General features: G+C 34.2%; 1 non-coding gene across 1 annotated transcript; it reads right to left on the bottom strand.

The window, feature by feature from the left end:
* Positions 1–9,395: 9,395 nt before the first annotated feature.
* On the bottom strand, positions 9,396–9,502 carry LOC128567042 (U6 spliceosomal RNA). Its single transcript, XR_008374717.1, has one exon. It is a non-coding gene; the product is annotated as a U6 spliceosomal RNA (small nuclear RNA).
* Between the last annotated feature and the right edge of the window lie 17,033 nt (positions 9,503–26,535).

Consider the following 26,535-nt stretch of genomic DNA (forward strand, 5'->3'; position numbering starts at 1 on the left):
ACAAAGTGCTACAAATTTGTAGAACTTTAGTTTTATATATTGGAACTACTATGTTGCTTTTTACAATTGTTGGTTTTACAGCAAAATTTGCTTTGTTTCTGATAATGACAGAGTTGTTTTTACTAAGATAGTCCACAGATAAATCAAAAACTCTATACATGATGCAAAAATGATCGTTTGAGAGGGCTGCAGAGAGACTGCACGCAGGCAAGAGCCGGAGGGATTTAGCGTAAGATTCAAGGGTTACACAAGTGATTCCATTGCAAGGTTATCACAAGAGTGAGAGGATAGCAGGAAGTGTAATATAGAGTTTATTCATGGCCAAAAACATGGTTTAGAAAAATAAAATTATCATAATGCACTTGCAAATTGCTTGTGAGTTTGAGTTTGTTTCAAGCTAAAAATATGAAAAAAGAATTGAATACAGAGATTTTGAAAATTAATTGATAGCAGCAGATTACCGTACAAAATAAGCATCGAAAAGCTGGGGTGTCTGTATTAAGATGAAGCAAATTAGATAAAACGAATTGTCATTGATAGAGATAAGGAAGTAGCTTATGCAAAGTACAGATCTAATTTTCCCTTAACAAAGGAACTTTTGAAAAGTGGTTTTAAAAATGAATTGTTACATTTAGTGAATAAATTTGGGTAGTACACAAATCCAGCCAGAGTCATGCAACTTAAAATTGGGCACTGATTTATATGAGCTATAAAATCTGTTGCAGTTAAATCGTGCAAAAAATTAGGCTCTACCAGTAAACAAATAAGCAAAATCAGATTTTATTAAAGTATTCTTGTTTTCTTTGAAATGATAGAAAGATTAAATAAACATCCCAATCTGACATAACTCAGTGTTATAAAACTGGCTTCCCCTTAAAAAATCTACACAGCAAGTTCTATAGGTTAAATCCCAAAAGGATGTTTATCTGGTATGATTCTATATACACACAGCAAAGCAATTTTGCAGAAAAGTAATGAATGGAATTTTTCTAAGTCAGGTTGGAATATAGAGTAATTTTCATAATGTTAGACAAGGAATGTACCTCTGCTTACTGCCTGCAGTGATTGAAATGGTAACACTCTCTTCTTCTCAGTTATCAAATATTTGAAAGTAGAATATATAGTTGAAACATGGCGTGTTGATGCATGTTATAAAGCATGCATTTTTATAAATATCGTATCTTTTATTCCATATTCAAAGTGTATAAAAATATGCCTTCTGTTAAGTTCACTTCTTAAAATGTCCAAAGGAGAAATGTTTCTAGACTTTATGAATTGGGTCTAAATATCTCAGAATCACAGATGACCTTTAGAAAAGGTTCTAAGGCATCAACAACTGCACCATTTTTAACTTGACTTAGCCTTAGTTGCATTGGAAATGCTTATGAGGAACATGAGGGACATTTTCAGACGGGATGCTGTCTTCTGCTTTTCTTAACATGGGTAGCAATTCTATTATTAAAGATTGTTTCCAACTCTGTGACCTTAACCAGGGGTCCTCAAACTTTTTAAACAGGGGGCCATTTCACTGTCCCTCAGATCGTTGGAGGGCTGGACTATAGTTAAAAAAAACTATAAACAAATTCCTATGCACACTGCACATATCTTATTTTGAAGTAAAAAAACAAAATGGGAACAAATATAATCACACCACCGCATGTGGCCTGCGGGCCGTAGTTTGAGGACTCCTGCAGCGTTGATTTTACCTTTGCACTTTTTCTCTTTATTTGATGATTTTACCTTTGCACTTTTTCTCTTTATTTGATGATTTTACCTTTGCACTTTTTCTCTTTATTTGATACTTTTCCGAGCACCCTACTCTCCCATCACCGCCTGACCTGGCTCCCACCTGAGATGCACTCGGGAGCATACAGAAATTGTATTACGTTGTATTACAGTGTGGAAAATCACAAGTTACAACTGTGGTTATGGAGGGATGCTCTGAACAGCTGTATCATTAACTTCTTCATCTGCCTTTCTGCAATATGTGAGTTCTCCTCAGCTCTCAGGTGCTACCAGAGCTAATCCTTGTTAGAGTGCTCATCTCCTCAGAGTTACTGTGCTTTATTTTTTTAATGAAATACCTACAGGTACAGAGTAGACATTTCTCAAATGGCAGTTTCTAGTAATCCAAGATTGTAGCTACATTCTCTGTGTACTGCAAAACCAGAAAGCACCTGAGCCCGATGAAATCATTCTTTTGTGTTCCTCTGTGCTTGTTCTTTATTTTCTTACAATTCTCATTGTCATATTCTATTTTTGTTTACACACGCTTGACTTTTACCCATGTCAAGTGCTATTTCACATCTCTGACATTTTCCGTGATCTATTTCCACTCAGTTATGAGTTTACATTTTAAAACCTATGCATTTAGGAGAATAAACAAGAAATCCACTAGATATCTGAATTTTTTGGTAACAGAGTGTACAAAGAATACAAACGAAAGTATTTATTCAATGTAACTGTCAAAAATTTCACAAATCTCTACCCTTGATAGCATCCTTCAATAACATGACATCATAGGAATATTCTGGGCTTTCTACACAAAGGTGCCCTCCCTGCAAAGCTGGATGAAGTCCAGGTAGTTTATATGCTGTGACTGGCACATGCACAGATTTATAGATCATTCTTTGTTTTGACAGTTTGCTGACATGGAGTTGAACCAGCATACAGACCTTGCACCATACATATGGCTCTGTCCTCATGAGGGGCTGGGACACTTTATTGTATTATACCTCAAAAAAGGAAAAAAAATGTAATAGAGGAGATTCTGTAAGTTGTAAGCTTTAGTCAGGAACTTTTCACAGGAGACTGGAGTTTCTATTATTGCTGAATTTCCTATTTGAATGGATTGAGGTCAAGTCTGACTTCACTGTAATTCCTGGTGAGACTGAACTCTGAAATAATATAGCTTTTCTTTTATCTCATTCTCCCACTCCTCTTAGTTGATTTACCCTGACTGCCAGCCTCACTGCAGTACCATGCAGATTGGGTATTATTTCCCACAATCAACTCACCATAAACCCTTAGTTAGGAAGCCAAGAACAGGTTGATTTAAACTCTTAAGAAACGGGCGGTGCCTGTGGCTCAGTTGGTAAGGCGCCAGCCCCACATACCAAGGGTGGTGGGTTCAAACCCGGCCCCGGCTGAACTGCAAACCAAAAAATAGCCAGGGGTTGTGGCGGGCGCCTGTAGTCCCAGGTACTAGGGAGGCTGAGGCAAGAGAATCGCTTAAGCCCAGGAGTTGGAGGTTGCCGTGAGCTGTGTGATGCCATGGCACTCTACCGAGGGCCATAAAGTGAGACTCTGTCTCTACAAAAAAATAAAATAAATAAACTCTTAAGAAACATCTCACTTCTTACCATGGTTATCACAGTTTCCTAAAGAGTACCAGGTACCTTAAAGAGGAAAAGTAAAATATAAGCCATTTATAAGGCATTTTCTACCTTACGATCTTTAACAGATACATTTTTCTCACTATCCAAAATAAGAATAATCTTTAAGATGCATACTTTTAAACAGGACAAAATATCCAGCCTAATAAAAACAAAGCAAAATGACTGGGGTTTATATTAGCTTGGAACATACAATAGGGAAAAATATCATACTAACTGTACATAGATGTGCGTAATTAATATTAAATTATTATTTTACAATATTAAAGAAACAATTTGAAGCACCATGCAAAATGTCCCCATTTCACAAAAACTTTTAAAATAACTTATTTTGATGAAGTTTCATCATATCAAGGTGATATGTTTGACTCTTTTCAAAACTGAATTCCATTTTGGAGTATGATAAAAAAAATCACTACAGTGGCTATCGTCTTTGAAATCAAGGATTTCAGACTATATTTTATCTTCTTGTATAAGAACTCTGGGTGCGATGACCTGAATTCTGAAATATCTCATCTTTAAAAACTATGGGTTATAGCCTAAAAATCAGAATCACTGAGTCCTTATCTAGAAATTAGTCCATAGATAACCAGGATAGACTTAATGACCTTGAATTTCAAGGATACAAAATGTTTAATCAAAAAAAGTGTGACAAGTGATATCTCCTTCTATTTTATATTAGCTTTACCTAAGCTGTCTTTAAATATTTGGCTATCTTGATTAGAACTTACTAAATCCATGCAATTGACTATAAAATAAGATTGTCAAATATGATTGATATTTTGATTCAGATAATGATTCTGGGACTTTCCTGTGCATTATAGGATGTTTGCTACATTTCTGGCCTCTACCAACTAGATGCTAGCAGCAGTGATAATCAAAGTGTGTGATAAAAAATGTATCCAAATAGGGTGGCGCCTGTGGCTCAAAGGAGTAGGGCACCAGCTCCATATACTGGAGGTGACAGACTCAAACTCGGCCCCAGCCAAAAACAATAACAAAAACAACAACAACAACAACAACAATGTATCCAAATACTGGCAAATGATCCTGGCCCTGGGATTACAATCACCCTTGGTCGACAACCACTGCTATAGAAGGAAATGAGCAGTGCTGTTACATACAGATACCTTAAATGTGTTAATATGACCATTTTTCCCCCGTGCATCCATTCTTTCTCTGATACACCAAGGCCATATTAGTTGACATTAGACCAGAATTTAATTTCCACTATGCATCATTTCATTTCAGAAGTAATCATCATACAAGTTCTGTCAAATAAATTCACAAACTCATCCTACGAAAAGTGCTACATACCTCATTTTTGAAATCCCTGTGATTACCTTCAAAGTCTTTGGGAAGCTATGCACCAATGCCAGTGCCTAGCCCACTCTTAAAAGCAATTTTGGAACTTATTTTCTAGAATGGCTCTCAGAGCTGTTGTCTTATTACCCTTGATGTCCTGAATGTCATCAATATATCTTCAAAATTTCCTTTATCTTTGGTAAAGAAAAATGTCCTTGGGGGGCAGATAAGGGGATTAGAGAGAGTATTCCAAAGCAGTTATCTGTTTACTGGTTAAAAAAATCCCTCACAGGCAGTGCCCGTGCGCTGGTACATCATTGTGATCCAAGAGCCAGGAGTAGTTGGTGAAAAGTTCAAGTCCTTTCCCCTAGCTTTCTTATGCAGCCTTTTATGCAGCCTTTTCAGCACTTCCAAATAGCAAACTTGATTAACTATGCAGTTGGTAGTATTCATAATGAACAATCCCTCTGATACCAGAAAAGATAAGCAACATCATTTGGACTCTTGATTTGGACTGATGGAACTTTATTGGTCTTGGAGAACTAGCTGATTTCATTGTGCATTCATATGTTTTGTTTCAATGTCAGATTGGTACACACGTGTTTTATCACCTGCGATAACACGGCCCAAAACATTGTCTTGCCTCTCCTAACAGTCTTGGTTAGCTTTGACTCTCCTTTGCCTTTGTCCAATTTTGCATATACCTTTCTGATGCCAGGATTTTCAGTTCAGATTTTCCAAACAGTTTCTCTGCTGATGCTTGCTTGGTCTGCCATGCTTCTCACACTCAGCCAATGATTTTGATGCACAGTTTGATGCATTTTTGCAATGTTTTCATCAGTTCTGCTTATTACCAGCTGCTCTAACCTTTCTTACTTAGGGAGGTCTTTTTTCCTCTGAGAAAAGCTTTTAATTCATTTTTACCATGTAATTTTCTTAATGGCATTATCCCCATAAACTTGAACTAATGTGTCTCCGATTTCACTTCTACACTTGCTAAGTTAAACAAGAAACTTACGAATGTTTGTTCATTGCTCTAATTCAAGCTCCAAGTTTCTCATGATGTCACGTGAAAACACTCAACAACAATAATGAATGCCACTGAGCAAGACACCACCACAAGTCAACATGAACACAGATGCAAGACTCTGTTACACCAAGTGTATGAAATCTTAATAAAGTTTGTACAGTGTTGTCAACATAAGACCATGTGATTCTCTCAATTGATGCAGAAAGGCTTTTGACAATATACAGCATCCTTTTTTGATATGAACACTGAATAGAATAGGCATACATTGGACTTTCTCAAACTTACAGAAGCCATATACATATTGACAGCCACATCATATTGAATGGAGTAAAAGTGAAAACATTTCCACTCAAAACTGGAACTACACAAGGATGTCCACTATTGGCACTGCTGGTCAACATAGTGCTGGAAGTCCTAGCTACTGAAATGATGCAAGAGAAGGAGATCAAGGATATTCAAATGGGGACGGAGGAGGCCAAACACTTGCTTTTTGCAGATGACATGATCTTATACCTGGAAAACCTCAGATACTCAACTACAAAGCTCTTAGAAGTGATTGAGAAATACAATAGTGTCTCAGGATAAAAAATAAGTGTCTGCAAATCAGTAGGCTTCATATATTCCAGTAACAATAATGCCAAGAATAAAATCAAAGACTCAATTCCTTTTATAGTAGCTCCAAGGAAGATGAAATACCTGGGATTATATACAAAGGACACGAAGGATCTCTATAAAGAGAACTATGAAACTCTGAGAAAAGAAATAGCGGAGAACATTAACAAATGGAAGAACATACCATGCTTGTGGCTGTGAAGAATCAAAGTTTTTAAAATGTCCAGACTACCAAAGCAATCTACAGATTTAATTGAATTCCCATCAAACACCAATGTCATACTTTGAAGGACTTGAAAATATAACACTTTGTTTCATATGGAACCAGAATAAATACTAAACAGCCAATATAACTTTTACAAATAAAAACAAATCTGGAGGCTCTACTAAGCAGAAAGTGTTCCCACCCAATCCAGGTTTATACAAATGATGTAAAGTCTCCCGCATCACGTTACTAGACTTCAGGTTATGCTACAAGTCTATAGTGATTCAAATGGCAGGATACTGGGGCAAAATAGAGATATAGATGTATGGAATAGAATAGAGACTCTATAGATGAACTCATCTACATGTTGCCATCTGATATTTGATAAAGCAAACAAAAGATTGCGCTGTGGAAATAATCCCTCTTTAATAAATGGTGCCAATGTGAAACATTAAAAATTCTAGAACAGAGTCTGGCAAAATCACTTGACAAAATTGGCCTAGGTAAAGATTTTATAAAGAAGACCATCTATCAATTGCAGAAACACCAAAAATAAATAAATGGGACTTGATCACCATAAGAAGCTTTTGCACAGCTAAGGGTAAAACAATTGAAGCAATAGATAGCCTTTGGAATGGGAGTAGATTTTTGCATGTTATGAATCTGACAAAGGGCTGATAATTAGGGTATACAGATAACTCAAATTGATCAACAAGAAAAGATAAAACCACCCCATTTATGAGTGGGCAAGAGACTTGAACAGAAACTTTTCTGAAAATGACCTATGAATGGCCAATAAACACATGCAAAAAATTCTCATCATCTCTAATCCTCAGAAAAATGCAAATTGAAACCACTCTGAGATATGACCTAACTCCAGTGAGATTAGCCCACATTACGAAGTCCAAATCTACAGAGGCTGGTGTGGATGTGAAGAGAACAGAACACTTCTATACGACTGGTGGGATTGCAAACTAATACAACCTTTATGTTTCAAAGTATGGACAATTCTTATAGAACTAAAAGTCAACCTTCCATTTGATCCCGTAATCACAACATTAGGTATATACCCAGAAGAACAAAAATCTTTTTTCCTTAAGGACAAAAGATTGCACCAGAATTGTAACTCAATTTACAATTGCCAGCCAAGTCATGGAAGCAACCTAAATGCCCATCAGTCTAGGAATGGATTAACAAACGATGGTACATGTATACTATGGAGTAATATTCAGCCGTAAGGAAAGATGGAGACGTCACATCTTTTGTGTTTACCTGTATGAAGTTGAAACCCATTCTTCTTAGTAAAGTATCTCAAGAATGGTAAAAAAAATCCAATGTACTTAATATGAAAATATTAATATATAAACAATGACATACCCACACGAAACTTAAAATACAAATATAGTCTAGGAAAGGGGAGGGGAGATGAGAAGGGAAGGGCGATGAAGGAGGGTGACTGGCAGGAGGAAGGAAGGCAATTGCTAGGATCTCACCTAATGTGCACAATGTGAGGGTGTTCAGCATCCCTCATGGGTGAATGGCTCAACTATAAATTGAACTTTATCTTAGAATTGAAAACAATGTAACCTAAACATTAGTACCCTCATATTAATTTGAAATAAGTAAATAAATAAGAAAAATAACATACATCAGTTTTTTGAAGATAAGAGTTAGGAAATGGAAGGAGCTTCCTGCATGGTTTGAAGATAAGATATAGGAAATGGATGGAGCTTCTTGCATGTTTTCATAGGATCATTGATCATTACTAATACCCCTAGAGTTTGACTTTCAACTTTCTTGATGGAAATGCTAATTCCCTTAAGGTAGTAAGCTATACAGAGAAATAACTTGCTATACTATCACCCAAGGGTAATCTATGAATGAAATCAATCCAATGTATTGATTTTCAGTAAAAAAAAAAAAAAAAAAGTAAACAAATATTTGTGTTTCAAAATTAGCATACCCAGGGCGAAGAGCTTTATTTTCCTGGACTTCAGTGTAAATCTGTGGTTCCCAAACCCTGTTCCACAGACTTGTACTGGTCCTTCCATGTTCTATTAGGACTCAGAACACACAGGAGGTGGTGATCAGTGGGGAGAGAGCTAGTGAGCAAAGCTTCATTTATATTTATGGCCGCTCCCCAATGCTCACATCACCTCCTGAGCTGCACCTCCTGCATCATCTCCTCATCTATGTCATTAGATTCTCCTAGGATCGCAAACTCTACCATAAACTGCATAGATGGAGGATATAGGTTGCATACTTCTAATAGGAATCTAATGTCTGGTGATCTGAAGTAGAGCTGAAGCAGTGTTGAAAAGTGGCTACAAATATAGATAATCATTAGCAGAAAGATTTGTCTGCACTGAGACTATTATAAACCAGTCTTGTGGTTTTGCACATCAAAACCATCCCCTAGACCTTCAATCCATGGAAAATTGTCTTTCATGTAACTTGCTCCTGGTACCAAAAACGTTGGGGAGCACTGATCTAAGTAGTTAGCTCTCTCATAGCATAAGTTATCATTACTTCTCAATAAATATAGCTAATATAGAAATTTTGGTACATTTAGTGAGATTAAAGACCTTTTATAATCCTAATCAATACTAATAAGCTGATCATTAATGTTTTCATTTATAATGCAAAATTAAATACTGAAAATTCTTAGCCGAGTGCTAAGAATTTATTGGTAAGATGAAGACATTTTTATGTTTCCTAAATGAATATTAGCTGTTTAGTAAATTCTCTACCCCATACACTACTCAAGCTTATAGCAAATTTAAACACTTAAAATGAACAACCTAAATTATGATATATAACACATATATTTTTAAGTTGTTTTTTACTTTTTAATATGGAACGCTTCACGAATTTGCGTGTCATCCTTGCGCAGGGGCCATGTTAATCTTCTCTGTATTGTTCCAATTTTAGTACATGTGCTGCCGAAGTGAGCACTATTTTTAAGTTTTTATTTTGAAATAATTGAAGATATACTAGAAGTTGCCAACAGAGCACACAGAGATCCCACGTGCCATTAATCCAGTTTCCTGCAACGGTAATGTCTTACCTAACAATAGTTGACAAAGATAGTTTCCTTGACAAAACTCTAGCCATGCTTCACCATGCCCTCCTCAGAAGTAGGCCTCAACCTTGGCCTGTAAAGACTTGGACAAACACTAACCTACTTTCTAATACCTTAAAGGCACATTCCTAGGACGGTCCCAGTCCCCCTTAAAATGGCTGCATTAGAAAATTCAGAGCTGCCAAAAGAATTGACTCTTTATTCTAGCCATAATTTAAGATCTGGGACCCCATCTCCCAGTCTCTGTGGGAGGATTTAAACCTGCCTTCCAAAGGCACTTAAAGCAAACCCAGATGAGTATAACATAATACCCCCTTCCACTATTTTGTAATTTTCCATCTTCCTGATCCTTTTTAACCTATACAAGGACATTTGGGTTGTTTTTGGTTTCGAGTTGTTATTAATACATCTTTAATTAGTCACATGCATTTTTTTAACTGATATAAATTTTCCCTGGGATAAATAGCTAAAAGTAAGCTTGCTAAGTCAAGAGTGTCATCAGTTCATTTACATATTTTGTTGTTGTTGTTGTTGTTGTTAATAAATTCCCAAGGTATTTTCTAGGGTGGCTGTGCTAGTTCACATTTCCACTGCCAGCTTATGAGAAATCCAATTTGCCTTTGTCCTTGCCAGCATTGCTCCCCAGGATAATGAATCTCATGGTGATGAGATAGATCATATTAACAGCACACTTACAAGATATCTTAGGAGTAGATGTTTATGTAATTGATGAATTAGAAATACTCCAATTTCCAAATAAGATATAGTAAATTTAAGAGAAAAACGTATTATTTTTTCAGAATGTAATGTGTTGGCACATATGCTTTTGACATACGAAAAGTATGCAGAAATGTGTTAGAAGAAATAGAATTGATTTTATTTATAAAGTTTATAATAAAATGTCAGAATTTCAAAAATGTAAAAATAACGAGTGAGGAGCCAGTTCTGAAGTCAGTCTTAAACTGGCTGAATAGGGTTGCTGCAGAGCTGTCTACACTACACAGACTGTAGCAAGAATTTGATTATTATTTATACTTGACAATTTAAGAATTCTTTAGCTGTGAATATGGAGTTAGAACTTCACATTTTGGTTTTTCCAGTGATAATTTCCTCTTCCACTTTGACTTTTAGAAGCTGTCAAGTCCTGTTATTGTTTAATACTTATTTCGATTCAGCATTTTAGTATATTATGTACCTTTAAAATGGTAAAATCAATTGGATTTTGACCTACACTTTTTCATTAATTTTTAAAAATTATATATGATAACATATATCGATAGATATACTCGGCCTATATGTGTAATACATACACATATATACACACATGCATTACAAGTTGTGTGTGTGTATTCACTTTTTTTCCCTCATAAAAATAACCAGCATGTACTGGCATTGTCTATGTGCTAGACGTTATTATGTAACAATTATCTCATTCATTATTAAAGCCCATTAATAATACATATTTAAGTGAACAGAAAGGTTAAATTCAAATTGATAGGCCACATTATTATTCATTCAACTCTGTCTTTTTTAGTTTAAGCAGAGGGAGAGAAAAAAACATTGGGTAATTTAGGCATTAAGTTCCAACAGATATTAAGCTGAACAACTTGAGAAAGGAGGCAGCTCTGGTATTCACTAGAATTTTCTCCCATTCTGTCCCTTCTTCTCAAACGTAGACACATGCAGTCCATCATCTATGAGGAAATTACTTCTGCCAGAAATTTCCATGAGCAGGGAAGTGGAGTCTGCCCCCAGTTGGGCTGTAGTCAGGCCGACACCTCATCTGCATCTTCCTGAGACTCCGACCTGAGGACACACAGAAGCCACATCCAGGCTAGTGACTTGAAGACATTACAAGACTGTAAATGTCTGCTTTTGTAAGCTTCTTAATATCTGATCATTTATTTGTAAGTTCAAAAAATTGGGGTAATTTGTTACACTGCAATAGAAGTTCAATATATAAGACTTCAGGCTAACAATTAGAAAGATAACTTCGTAAAATACTATGTAGTAAATATTCTTCATAACAGCCTTCAGTGAAGGAAATTTTTAAAATAAGTAATCAGCACTGTAGCTTTTATCAAATTACTTTCAAATAAGAGGAGTCATGGAAATGAAGCCTGGAGAAGATGACACATCTTCATCTCCAAAAGGGATTTAAACTGGAGGCAGGGTTTATTAGCTAATCAAAAAATCATTTCTTGTTATAAAAAGGAGTTAGTTTCAGAGGCAAAAGAAATCTGTAAATTTCCCTCAGTGAAGGAAATTACAGGAGCTAATAGGTGGCCTTGTTAGGAATTGGAGTAGGAGTTAGCAGTTCAAATTCCCATCGTGGGAGAAAGTAAATAGATGATATATGGAAAGAACAAATGCTTATGTAAATGCTAAATGCAACTAAGGAGGAAGGATACCCTCTGAAGGTGGCGCCTGATGGTTAGTCCATGCTCAGCAGCTGTTCTTTGGAGTGATTTAGTTTATCCTTGGCTCGGGTTTCCACCATTTAAGGAGAATTCAAAGGCATGTGTTTAAATATATTATATAATTTTAAAACTTATTTATAATAATATATACGCAGGCCAGCTCTTTGTGGCTCTTGGTTTGCCACAGCTTGTCTTACATAATAGAGGACAGGACATCAGGAAATAGCTAACAGGAAAAAACTCACAAGGAAGACCTTCAACTTGAAAGAAGTAACCCATTTTCATTACATTGAGATGGCAGATCATGGATGTAAGTTTACAGAATGTAATGTATTAAGTTCAAGGTATTACCAAACACGGAAGGATGGTGTTTGATTGACAGCTTTGCAATAAATAGAACTCAGCCATGTGTGGGGTGCCTTCCACTAATTTGGAAAGGAGAGAGAGAAATAAACACCAAGTCTAAGAAGTATTTGACACTTGAGTGATTACAAGTTATGTAATAACCTATTTAATAGTTCTTCTCTGCTTTGTCATGTAATTTATTAGTGAAACATGGAAGGTACAGCATCACAATAAAATTGGCCCCCAACTATTAATCAACTTTGTGGCTTAATATTTATAGAAGTTCTGGTAAAATTGACCCTAGGCAAAATATAAAATCTATCAACGTGAAGCCATGTGAAGTAATTGCTAATGTGAAGGAATGAGATTTGCAAGTAAAATCAGGGAAGGCAGGAATGGGCATATATTGTGTGTGGGGGGGTCCTCTGGTAAAGGTTGGGTTGTCTGTGAATGCATTAACTAGAAAGTTGCTATGAGGTTTTGATATCTACACCACTCCTTCCAGTTTACATTGTCATCATTTCTGCAAACATATTTTGCTGCTTTTAATCAATGACTATCATACAGTCTTGTTTGAACATGTCAAACAAAATCTAGTGCAGGTGTAGAGTGGTTGATTCTGATCAAAACGCACATAGGTTGGAAGCATCTGGGATATAGCACTTTAACCCTTGGAAACACTTTGATGTTATGTATGACATGATGTTATGTATGACATGTGTATGATATGAAAGGTAAGCTGTGTTTTGTTAGATCTCACTACTGGCCACTATTTCAATATCTTGATGTGTGGTTCTAAGCATCACCTAAGTAAACTAGATGTGTACTTATGCCAGCTGGATCTTATTCAGGAATATATTTTAGACAGGCAAATTAACAGCTGGAACACGGTTACTTTTATGGGAGATGCCAAAGAAGAGGCATGGTTAGCTGTTCTACAAGTATGGAGGGCATTAAATGGCAAATGCCTAAAGTGTTTTGTTTTAATAACATGAAGTGACAGAATAATGATGATATATTAAGCTTAAAATATCCTTTATCTGCAGAAGTATAAGAAAATATTCTATTCATAATGATATTTAGTTCACTTTAGCCCAATTTTTAAGTCTTTAATTGAAGTATAAAATACCTTAAAGTGTCGAAATCTTAAGCATGGAGTATACTTGTCCACAGTAAATGTGACCATGTAATCAACAGAGATAAAGAAATATTATAAAATCCCAGGGCATCTCTGGCTGCTCTCAAGAGCTATCCCAGTTTGAATCACATTCATCTCTAAAAGTAATCAGTAGCCTAATTTCTAGCACCATAGATTAGCTTTTCCTTTTACAATATTTACTTTTTTCTTCTTTCGGGCAATATTGTCTGTGTGTGTATGTGTGTATAACCCAACTGCCTTAGTACATTTGTTTTCTCTGAAACCAATTTATGAAAGTTATAACCCAATTATAGCCCAAGAAGAAGGGGAAAGGGCAGAGGCATGGAAGGGGAGGGGGGCAGGATGGGTGGAGGGAGGGTGATTGGTGGGACCACACCTACGGTGCATCTTACAAGGGTACATGTAAAATTTACTAGGTGTAGAATATAAATGTTTTAACACAATAACTAAGAAAATGCCGTGAAGGCTATGTTAACCAGTGTGATGAAAACATTTCAAATTATATATAAAACCAGTTTGACGAAAACATTTCAAATTGTATGTAAAACCATCACAAATCACGTACCCCATGATTGCATTAATGTACACAGCTATGATTTAATAAAAATTAAAAAAAGGAAAAAATATATCTTTAGTACCAGTAAAAATATGGAGGGAAGATTTTCTTTCTGTTTTACATGGTTACAACTGTGTCTTGTGGGGAATAATTATATGGCATAGTGTATCTGCAAATAAATAGAATCACAAAGCTTTGAGGAATTTTTCCACGTTAATAAAATGTTAAAAATTTATTCTATTGAAAATAATTGCAATTCTTGCTTTTAAAAACATGAAATTTCTATCAATGAATTAGGCTATTATTTTAAATAAAGCCTAAGTTACCTTGAGGAATTAAAGATAACCTGAGATGGCAGTCATATTACGTACATCTTCCTGAATTGAGTCTCTCTTCAAGAACAATTCGCCATCAAGTTATAAGGAGTGCAGTAACCTGACAACTTCCGACTATCTGGTACTTTCATGAACCCATTTTTCCTAGGCCGTCCCCAGACAAGGAGTGAGGGAAGCCCTGACACCAAGGCCTGACCTTCTGCTCAAATTTGGACTCCTTCAACAGCAATGCTTGCTCTAAAGCTCTAGATTGACCAATACCTCATCTAATGTTCTTCATCATTTAAGGCTCAGCCTGCCCAATCATGCTTCCTGCTCAGTCATGCTGTGTTCAAGATACTGCTCCTACACTCATCTGTAAATTGCTGCTTCTTATTCCTAATCAGTTTCTATGGGCCCACTTTGACACTACTAAATTACACCTCTCTAATATAAATATCTATACATGTATATGATACAATAAAACCCATCATCACATTTGTGGATGTGAACATCATTTAATTTCCCTTGAGGCAATGTAGATATGCTTGGAATAGCATTAGTATTGGTTCTAGTGTTTGCAATTGAAACTCTCCCCTTTCTACCATTTCTTTAATAGAATCCATTTTTTAAATTCAACACTTTGTCTGCTTAAATTTATTAGATCCTTAAACTGGCTGTTTTTGCTGTTTCATCCCTCCCTTTATTTACCTGGATAGTTGCTACCAAACTTTTCAGACATGTTCTTTTTATTGTGTCATTAGGAGAGGAAAGCCAGTCATCTCTATGGTATACTATCAAATTAGACCTGTGATTCCTTTCAAAGAATGTGTTATAAATAAATATTAAATATGTCTATTCTTCATGTTCAAGGGTCATTTTCAAAAGAAGGTGTTATATGGATATAAAATAAATATGTGTTAAATATTTTAACTCATTATTTAGATGATGTTCTAAACAATGTATTGGAGAATTTAAAGAGCAGAAACATTTATTGTTCAGATATCTAAAATGTGAGGGCAAATGAAGGCAATGTAGGACTTTTACATGAGGGTGAATCAAAGTCAGTATCACCTCCAAAGGACAGAATTTTACATACTAATGATAGTAATTCCTTTTTCATTGTTATCAGATACCTATAACATGACTGAATTATACTCCAAAGGAAAGAAAGGTTAGAGTTAGATAACCTGAAAGAGATCTACAATGTACATAATAATGCTTTTTCCTGCATTCAGTAGACTTTCAACTCCAAAGAAATAGAGAAACTATGGCCTTTGCTCACATGCTACTTTTCTAAAACTTATAATCATATAAATCTTTGAATAGGCCAAACTTTTTCATTAAAAATTAGACAATCTCTCCCAAATTTTTTAACTCGTTCCTCTATTTTGAGAATTAAACAAATGTATCTAATCTCCCCAGTAGATAGTCCATCTACATGCACACAAGCAATGCAAAAACATTATTAAAATTTACATTATGCTTTTATTAAACTAGTTATTTCTTCTGTATTTCAGATCAGCAAATATTTTTGTGTGGCAGATAAGGTAATGATTCAGCAAACTACCTTGATTCTAAAGGTTTAAACCTGTGTGTCACCTGGGAAATATGCACCTGGTATTGCATTCTCAAAAAGATTTAGTTAATTAACAAGTTACTTCCTATTCATAAACTTAATACTTTTCATATCCTAGCTCCAAGAGTTTATATTGTATTAAAATTGTGAGACGTCTATACATTACACATGATTCTGTGATTTTTCTGCCTTTCAAATCCTGTAACATTAGAACACCTATTCACCTGGTAAGCCTTGTCTTAGCAATTTCCTCTGTGAAGCTTGTCTTAGGTCAAACTTGGTTTATTGCACTCCTTGTCTCTTTCCACACTGAGGAGAACAGCCTATTTCAACCTTGGAACTACCACCATGGCATACTTGCTGCATTCTTTTACTATGGTCCTTTCATTGCTTCACTTGGAGTACTTTGATTAAAAGTGCATTTCCTTTACTATTCTATAAGCTTTCAAAAGATAGAAGACTTATATTTCTTATCTTTGAAGCTCAGGTGGCTAATGATAAAAAAATCAATTAAAGAATGAATAAATCAATTCTTATTATTTATTGAAAGAGAACTTTTTATATTCACCTCTTTTTCCACAAAATAAAACAGCTTTCTTTAATAAGATAAACTAGGGAAAATACAAGTTCAACTGAATTTCTTGAGTTTCAAAAACATTTTGCATCTCAAAAGCCGTAATGATGAAAGAAATACAAATGTGGTGTTCAAAATTGTAATTGGTGCCAAACCACGACCAATAGCTTTTTGCTTAAAATGATTATTATAAATGTTTCAATCACTATGGAATAAAAGACATCAAAGGCGATTTTATCTAGAACTACAGCCTTCTAAAAATCAGTCATATAATTTGTTTTTCTTTTTTCAACAATACAGTGTCAAATTGCAGTGTAATAGCACAGCATGGAGATGTACCCGATGGTGAGTTTCACTAAGGGTTATGGAGTCTGAGCTATTAAAGTTAGTATATAACTTCAGCTCACCTAAACCCTTCTCTTAGAGAGAAAGTGTGGAAATATGCAAAGCATAATCATATTTCACAGAAAATGAAATGCTTCCTGAAGCACGACAGAATACATTTGTATTTTATTTTCTTTAAAAATTAGAGTTTTTCAACAAGTTGGCTTTTTCCCATACCTCTGACCATTGACCTATACAAAACACAGTTTGAAAGATCTTTCTTATTATGTGCATCTTTTTCTCTGCTATTTTTACTACTGCAGTCAGTTCCTACTTTACTCATGCAAATTTTCAGCAGGAAGGTTTTGTGCATTTAGAAATTTATTGGTGTTTGGTCAGATATACAATAAGTCATATTAATTTCAACTATTCCCACATGTCTTTGAATGGGTTGGTTGTACACAACATTAGTACTGCGAGATTTCAGTATTTTAGGAAACAATTTAGATAAAATTAGGAGGATTCTTCTTTAAAAGGATCTTTTAGATTACTTAATATTATATACTTTCACAATCTGCAAGACTGCAAAGAGCATCACTTTTTTAAGTCATATTTATAAATTTAGCTCTTTCTTAAGATACAATTTTAAGCAACTAAATTTATAGAACTTAAAGGATATAATATTCCTCCCATATAATCTAGTTTTGAAAACAAACACAAACAAAAAACAGCTCATCCTCTAGCATATATTTCTGATTTCCTCTCATTGATACTTCTGCAATTTTCATGTTTAGAAATGCATTAATGAAAATATAAATTGGATATGAGCACTTCACACATGCAGGCATACACAGACATGTTTTTCCATTGTTCATTCAGTTGTTGTTAATGTTGGCCAGGCTTGTTTTTCTGAAGATTTGTTCCAAGATTTTTGTTCTTGATTTTCATGTGATCTGATCCATGAACTCACCATTAGTCAGTGATACAATATAAGCTATGCTTTGGTGAATATTAGGAAATATATATAAATTTATTTTTTAATATAGATAAAATATAAAAAATGAGTTAATAGACAATTAGTAGCTTTTAGTTTATTGTTTACACCGTGCCATTGGCTATGCTAAGTGTGTCACTTTGATTATCCCACTTATTTTTCACAAGAACTCCAAGATACAGATGTCACCTTTCCCTCTATGTTATAGACAAGGAGATTTAAAATTTGGTAAGTCAAAAGATTTCATAGTGGTCTCCTGGTGAGAAACACAACAGGATCCCAACTGAGGCAAATTGACCCTGAGGCCCACGTTTCCTGATGATCACTGAGTTTCCTCATACCAGTTAGTGTATCACAGTTAGAAACAGGAGTGATTAATTTAATTGGCCTCATTGGGGAATGAGGTTTTGGAGAGGCAAGTCTAGTGGGAAATCGTAGGAGATGTGAGAAAGGAGGTAGCTGCCTGATCCATTGCTACCATCCTGCACAAAAGGAAAGAAACCACCTTGAGTTGCCAGTTTGCTTCCATGATCTCCCTATGGGGAATCCTTGGTATGTGGGATGGAGCTATGGTGGTAGAGGTGAGGTGAAAATAGAGTCCTATTCTAGGAGAAACAGGATAGCATTTTAATTAATTCATCTGTCAGCCATTGGGATGTGGCCAGAACTATAAAAGTTCTCATTTTCCCACATCCCTCTACAGCAATGGCTGCCCCTGCAAAGACTTAAAAATTTCTTCCTTCAAATCTAAGAACAAAGGCATGACATTCAACCCAACTGGGAGTCAGTCCAATAAGCATTTGGATAAATGACCAAGTCTACCCTCCAAATCAGACCAATGTACACAATATTTGGCACATGGCACACTCACTCCAACGAAGAAGAAACAATTATTTATCTAATCACCATCAAAGAGAACTGGCTTTTACTAAAATTGCTCTATTTATAATAATTTTCTACAGGTTTAAGCTCTTAGAAATTTTTTTACTATAATAATGGCTTCCTACTCATGAATACTAAACATTCTCAAATTTGATATCTTGAAATACCATCTTTTGAAACCAGTATTTCCCCCCTCCCTTCTCTATCCTTCTATTTGTTCACCAGAAAAATTCTCAAAACAGCATTTTTACCTCTGCTGCCTTATCTTACAGTTACAACTTATTCTGTTACTTTTTCTCTTATCATTTTTTCCTCCTAACAACTACAGTCTTTGAGAGCTCAATTCACTAACAACTTACTAATTAACAAACTCAATGGTCTCTTCTAAGTCCTTATTCCACTAGTCCTCTCTACAGCAATCAAAATCACAGACCACTTGTTCCTCCTTGAAAAGCTCTTATAACTGGGAGAAGAAAATGAATGTCTCTTCCCAATAGAGAGATTTGGGAGAAGAATGGCCCTTGGCTAAGACTTTAATCAAGTACTTGTATGAAGTAATTTCAAAGCTTCCACCTAGTCTTCATGTAGCTAAGATAGCAGGTTGTAAAAGATATATGGTTCAGCATTAGCCCATGTATTATTCCGGGTAGATCTGAAATGGCACATTTTAAAAGCAGGGTGGGAGATGAAAGAGAAGAAGCATCCTACAACTGCATCATAAGGAGACTATGCTAACTCCATTACATTATGTGAAGTTGTGATCTATGAAGCAGTTAGAAAAGTGTTTGTTTTTCCTGTTTAGTGTTGGCACTATTCTGGAAGATCAATGCATGTATGTAGGTGTGTAGACAGAGATAGAAAGATTGGAGAAACAGGTGTGTGTGACTGAACTCTGACATTTTGGAGACAACTGAAGGATCCAAATTAAACTTGCTGAGAGCCATTCTGGGATTTCATAAAGGAACTCCAAGTGTTCTATGATAACCTATACGCTGTTTTTCTAACTTGAGTATGTCTAGATTAGTGTCATTTAATTTGACATGAGATCAATCTATATAGATTGACTGTAGAAGAAAATTTTGCTAAAATTCATGTAAAAACACTGGAAACAGCATCAAAGATTTTACATATATTTAATTTACACATTTGTTTATCCTCCATCAATTTTTGGACTCTTGGAGTACAAGCATTCTAAGACTTATAAGTGTTCAAGCATTCTAAGACTTACAAGTATTCAAGACTTATAAGTGAACTAAATACATGTATGTATTGTAAATTAGTCACACACTAAATTTTATATTAACTTAGAAAATGTAATTATTTGAAATAAAATAAATGTAAAAAGTATATAATTTTAAACTTAAAAATATTAAATATACAAATGATTACTTAGTAATCTGATGTAGAAATAATGTGATAATGTAAGCAGGTATTTTTGATAGCGTTGATGGCAAAGGGAGAAAGTAGGAGGTAAGCTAACATTTATTTAGTGCCCTAAAAATTTCAGACACTTATCATGCATCTTCTCATAAAATATAAACAAATATCTTTAGATAAAGGTATTTTAATTCCAATTTACAACTGAAGATTCAATCCAAAAGTCAATTGGATTGAAAGTCAAGACTAGTTCAGGGAAGAACAATAAGTTTCAATTTTCTTAGAGCCACTATCAATTCATTAAGGCTGCAGAGAAATGATAAAATGACACTTCATATCTCAATTCAATAAAGAAGACTCTCCATGTATCAGCAATATCTGCTTTAATCTCAGAAGGAAGAAGCAACTGCTTACTGTCAAGTACTGCAATAACAACAGAAGTCCTTAAGTCAGAAAACAAAAATAAGATGGTATGGACATAGTTATTTATGGGGGATGGCAGAGGGGAATCTTCTTCCCCAGGAGGAGAACTCTAATTCCCAGTTCACTTCATCATCTGGCTGAAGTGGTTTGGGGCCCATATTAAATTTGAGTGGTAGTCAAACCTTAGCAACTGCATTCCTTGGGCAAGCCTGGTCCTGTGCTAGTCTCAGATGCTGAGAGCTTGGCATGTAAACCAGTTTAACCTGAGCTGCAGGAGCCATGGGAATGCCTTCCCCAGATACTAGCAGTGCAACGGAGAGAAATTTCTTCCACTTAGGAGAGTAGTGGAAATGTAGTGCAAATGTACAGAGAATGTTTTTTATGATTGTGCACCAGCTTGCCATGGTAAAATTTAAAAAACAAATAAATAAAGCAACAACAACAAAACCAAACAGGCAGAATCCGGCAGTCTTTGATTCTAGGACTTTGAACCTGGGTGCTGTTTCTACACCCACCCCAGGCCAGAATGGAAGCTGCTTCCCTAATGATGTGAACCTCATCCTTCCAGGGTTCACCACCTGCTGACTAAAGTGGCCTTGAGCCTTGCATAAATATCAGTGGCAGCCAGGCAGTCATGGCTGTGGCCGTGGGTGAGCCTCAACTGTGCTGGTCTGGGAGGATATCATCTTCAGGTGTGACCACCACAGCCATGAAGCCTAGCTTGGAGACAGACTCCTGATTAAGTAAAAGGGAAGAGAGCGAAAGCTTGCCTAGAAACCCAAAAGATTCTCCCTTATTTTTCTCAAGTCCACCAATACTATGTACCCGGCAGTCTGAATCAGTGTTCCAGCTTTATGGCACCACCAGTGATGAAATGTCTACAGTGACCATAAGCTTAAGTACTAACATTTATTTATTTATTTATTTATTTATTTATTTATTTTAATTTTGGAAAGACTTTTCTAGAAGGATGGGAATAAACTAGACCAGACTATGACTACAGAATTAACTACCTAAATCTTTAATGCCCACACACTGATATACTTTGATAAGTATCAAAAACATAGGGGAAAACATGACTTCACTGAACAGACTAAATAAGGCTCAAGTGACAAATATGTGTGACTTCTCAGACAGTAAATTAAAAATAACTGTCTTGTGGAAGTTCAACAAAATTCAAGGTAACACAAGGAATGAATTTGGAATTTTGTTTGAGATAATTAGCAAAGAATTTAAAATGATTAAAAGACAAATTGAACTGAAGTTCTGGAGATGAACAATTCAATTAACAAACTGGTGCATCAGAGTGTCTCAACAGAAAAATTGATAAAAGAGATAAAAGAAGTAGTGAACTCAAAGACAGGCTAATTGAAAATACAAAGTCAGATGAGAATAAAAATAAAAAAGAATAAAATGTACTTAAAAGATATAGAAAACAACCTCAAAAAACACAAATTTAAGAGTTATTGGTTTTAAAGAAAGAGACTGCGGTACAAAGTTTTTTCAAAGAAATTACAACAGAGAACTTTCCAAACCTACGTAAAGATGACTAGGCACAAGAAGGTCAAAGAACACCAGATTCAACTCATATAAGACAATGTCAAGACATATTATAAAAACAATTATTAAAGGTAAAGGACAAAAAAATCTAAAAGAAGAAAGAAGCAGTAACATATAAAGGAGCTCCAACATATCTGCCAGCAGATTTCCCAAACTTATCAGACAGGAGGGAATGAGTACATTAAAAATACTGAAAGAAAGAACCTCCAAACTAGAGTACTTTATCCAGCAAAGTTAATTTTCCTTTTAATTGGTTAATTTTTTAAGCAAAATTAATTTTCAAACATGAAGGAGAAATAAGACATTCCCAAACAGCTGAGGAAATTCAAATTAATCAACACCAGACTCGCCTTACAAGAAAAGATAGAAAGAATTTTCCAGTCCAAAAGAAAAGGAAACTCTGAAGCAAAAAAAAAAAAAAAATTCAGAAAGTATGAAACTCACTAGTAAAATAAATACAAAGAAAAACACAAAATTAGTTGATACTGTAATTGTGATGTGTGAACCACTCCTACATTCAGTTGGAAAACTAAAAGAAAAAACTAGCAAAAATAATAGCTACAACAATTTGTTAATAGACAAAATAAAAAGATATAAATGATAAAATAAAAGTCAAAAAATGGATGAAATAGAGTAGATGAAGTTTTTAATTTTCTCTTTTTCTGTTCATTTACTTTTTCTTTTTTATAATTAAAGTTGTTATCACTTTAAATTAATTGATTTAAAAATTTTTGCAAGCTTCATGGTAAGCACAGAACAAAAACCTGTAGTAGACACACCCTACAAGTTAGAAGTAAGAAAGTAAAACACACTACCATGGAAAAGGAGATACATGTAAAGGAAGATGGGAAGGAAAAAAAAAAAGGAGGAGAACACTAATCAAACAACCCCAAAATATATTTTAAAATGGCAGTTTCAAATCCTAACCTATTAAATGTAAACGGATGAAAATTTTCAAATAAAAGATAGAGTGATAAATCCTAAAATGTCTAACTAGAAACACTGATTACTAGGTTGTCTCAGAAAGAATAAAAGTTTTAGATTAAAATCAAAATAAGCTGAGGAATAATTCTGAGGGAAAAGTCACAGAATTTATCAGGGATTCCACAGGAAAAAGTAGAGGAGCAGAGAAAAAAGGAGCAAAATTTCAACAGAAATATCTCATTGTAGTTTTGATTTGCACTTTCCTAAAGATTAGAAATGTGAAGCATTTTTCTTTTGAAAAGTTTCTGGTCATGTCTTTACCCACTTTTTACTATAGTTGTTTTGTTTTTTTTATTTGGGGATTTGTTGAGTTCTTTGTAGACGTTGGTGTCAGTCCTTTATCAGAAGTACACATGCAAATATTTTCTTTCATTCTTAGGTTGTCTACTCACTCTAATGATGCTATGTTCTTCATAACATGAACAATTCTCTTGACCAATTGTTTATTTTTACCACTATTAAATATATTTATTGACTCTATTTGCTTAAATTGTATTTTATTTAGAAAAAATAATTAATGTTGTCAATACCTCTTGAATTACCCAGGAAATATGCTGAATATTGAAATATTCATTTCAGATTTATCAATGATACCACTTAATATTTAATTAAATTACCAATATTTATTCAAAGGTTTTCATTGTGCAAATATAATAAATCTTTTTTTCTGGGAAGGGAGAAGTGAATGTATTTGGAAAGTAAGAAAGAATATATTATGCAATGTTGCATTTGGCTTTTAAAAGTTATTTCAGCCTTTATATTCACATTATCCAATTTCTAGGATAATTTCAAAGATTGAGTGGACATTGTTTTAGTAATTCAAAATAATTTTGAAAGAAAGGAAATAAATTTATAAAAATTATATTGAGTTTATGTAAATGGTATTGTCTTATTAAATTTGTAAAAATTTTTATAATCTGCCTTAAACATAATTGAACTATCTGAGCATTAGAACAATAAGCTATTTTTAAAAGTTTATAGATATTTACTGAAATATCAACCTTTTATTTTTCTCTGTGTTAGTCATATAATATTATTCCATTGTTGTTGAATCCCTGAGCTTTTTTACAAGATGTAAAATCAAACTAATCTAGTCTTATGTATATTTTTGCTACATTTGCTGAGAACCTTTGATAGTGAAACAGTTAAGTAAAAACAAAGTTTCTAAGAAGCACTGAAGTGCATGTGATCTAACATAATGTGCTTCACAGAAACTAGAAATTGGATTAATATTGCTTGCTCATGCTTGAAGTACAGAAAATTGCTCAAAGGCAGATGGATGGAGAGTGAAAATCTAAAAATAAAATTCCCAGTAGAAATGAGGATTTTCACAGTTCAGATTGGTTTCTTCTAGGATGTGAGTCTCATGACATGGAACAAAACCTTACCAGCATGACACTTAAAAGTTTTATAAGTCATACATATGTACATATAAAAGTGTGGTATGTGTCCGCATGAGAAAGTAGGAGGGGGAAGAGAGAGATCTGAAAGAAATAAATAAAATATAAAACACAACAAAGTTGAAACTATTATTCATTTGTAGTAAATTGTCATTATTCACCTAATTTATGATTTCTTTTATAAATTCTAGCAGCATACTTTCAAAACAAGTTAGTAGTATTTTAATGAAAAAATGCATGGACATTCACATAATTTTTATTTTATATAAATAACATCTATATATCTGTACGGCGATAAATTCTTTTTATGGTTTATTCTTACTAACTTGTGGAAAGATCAAGTGTCTAAATTCTGCAATCATAATACTTGCAGATAAATCATCTGAGCTATACATAATGTAATAAATGACCACAGTAATTATGAAAAAATGGATAAATTCTTAACAAAATTTATTGAAAAATTCATTATGTCTAGCATTGAAATAAATTTTTGACCAGAGCATGTGTTAAGTAACAAGATACATGTGTTGTTATAAGGATAAATATATAAAATTATTTATCACATACTATTTGCTAATTTAGTATAGCTAATCACATACTATTTGCTAATTTAGTATAAATACAAGACACAAAAGGTGCCCATTTATTAATAATGCATTCATTATGTTTTTTCCTTAATTATATTGATTGCACATAAATAGCTGATTTTACAAATCAGCTTTAAGGGGTATCATAAAATAATTTTTTAAATTATTTAGACTTAAATGAAAGGCTCTGGGATGACCCAGAAATTTCCTTCAAAAGACCATTCTTCTGGTGTCAAACTCTCCGTGAATTTTCTGGTTGGACTTCAATGTTACCCACCATCTTATTCACATATTGACAGGATTAATAGTCTCCCACGGTCCTTGTGAGCCTGTAAATGCATTTTTATAGAAAGATTTCAGCAGCTTTTATTCATCTTTACTGATGACAGGGCAAAACTATAAAAAAGAAAGAACAACAATAACAAAAGAACATTGACTGAAACTGAAGGAAGAGTTGGAACATCATAAGAAAAGTTTCGACAGGAATTAACCCCAGAAATCAGCAATGGCGATGGACTAATTTTGTAGGTAAGAACACAAAGACCAGTTCTTTTGAAATAACAAAAATAACTTACAAAAAATATATTTTATATATATATATATGAATGTAGAATTGAGTTAGTTTTGTTATAGGTACAAAAGATTGTCAATATGTCTTCAAGTTTTATGAATCTAATGTTATATGAAAAGATACATAAATTAAAGAGGTAGTATCTTTAAAGCTAACATTATAATGGGTCCCAAAAGTCACCCATAAGGTGGCCATAGTATAGAAAATTGAATTTTAGCCAAATGTACATTTATTTAAAAATAATTATTATATTATGAAATTTTACAAAGAGGTGGCCAACATCTAGAGAATATTTTGTGAATATTTTGCAAATAAAGGTACATTAGCTACAATTTCCCATTTTCCTATAAAAGAGATTTAGGGGCAACTTTTGGGATACACTGTATTAGTAATTTTGGTAGCAAAATTCATGTACTAGTCTATTTTTCTTCTCAAGTCTTGCATATCAATCTATATCCTAATAAAAAGAAAGTTATAGCTTCCTGCTGAGAATATAGCCCATGTTCAACATGCTTCTGTAATACCAATGGAAATATTTAAATATTTGTATGATTTTTTTTCCTGATTACAACATCAGCCAAAATGGTATATATGTGTGTGTGTGTGTATGTATGTATGTATGTATGTATATGTATATGTATATATATATATACTTAATCTCTTGCCTGGGCTAGAGTGCAGTGGGATCCTTATAACACACTGCAATCTCAAACGCTTGGGCTGAAACAATCCTCCTACTTCAGCCTGTGAAGTAACTGGGATATTTTTTCTATTTTTTTAGAGACTGGTCTTACTATTTCGAAGGCTAGTCTCCAACGCCTGTCCTTAAGCAATCCTCCCTCTTCTGCCTCCTAAAA

This window comes from Nycticebus coucang, chromosome 15 (assembly GCF_027406575.1).
Source record: "Nycticebus coucang isolate mNycCou1 chromosome 15, mNycCou1.pri, whole genome shotgun sequence".
In the NCBI taxonomy this organism is placed as follows: Eukaryota; Metazoa; Chordata; class Mammalia; order Primates; family Lorisidae; genus Nycticebus; species Nycticebus coucang.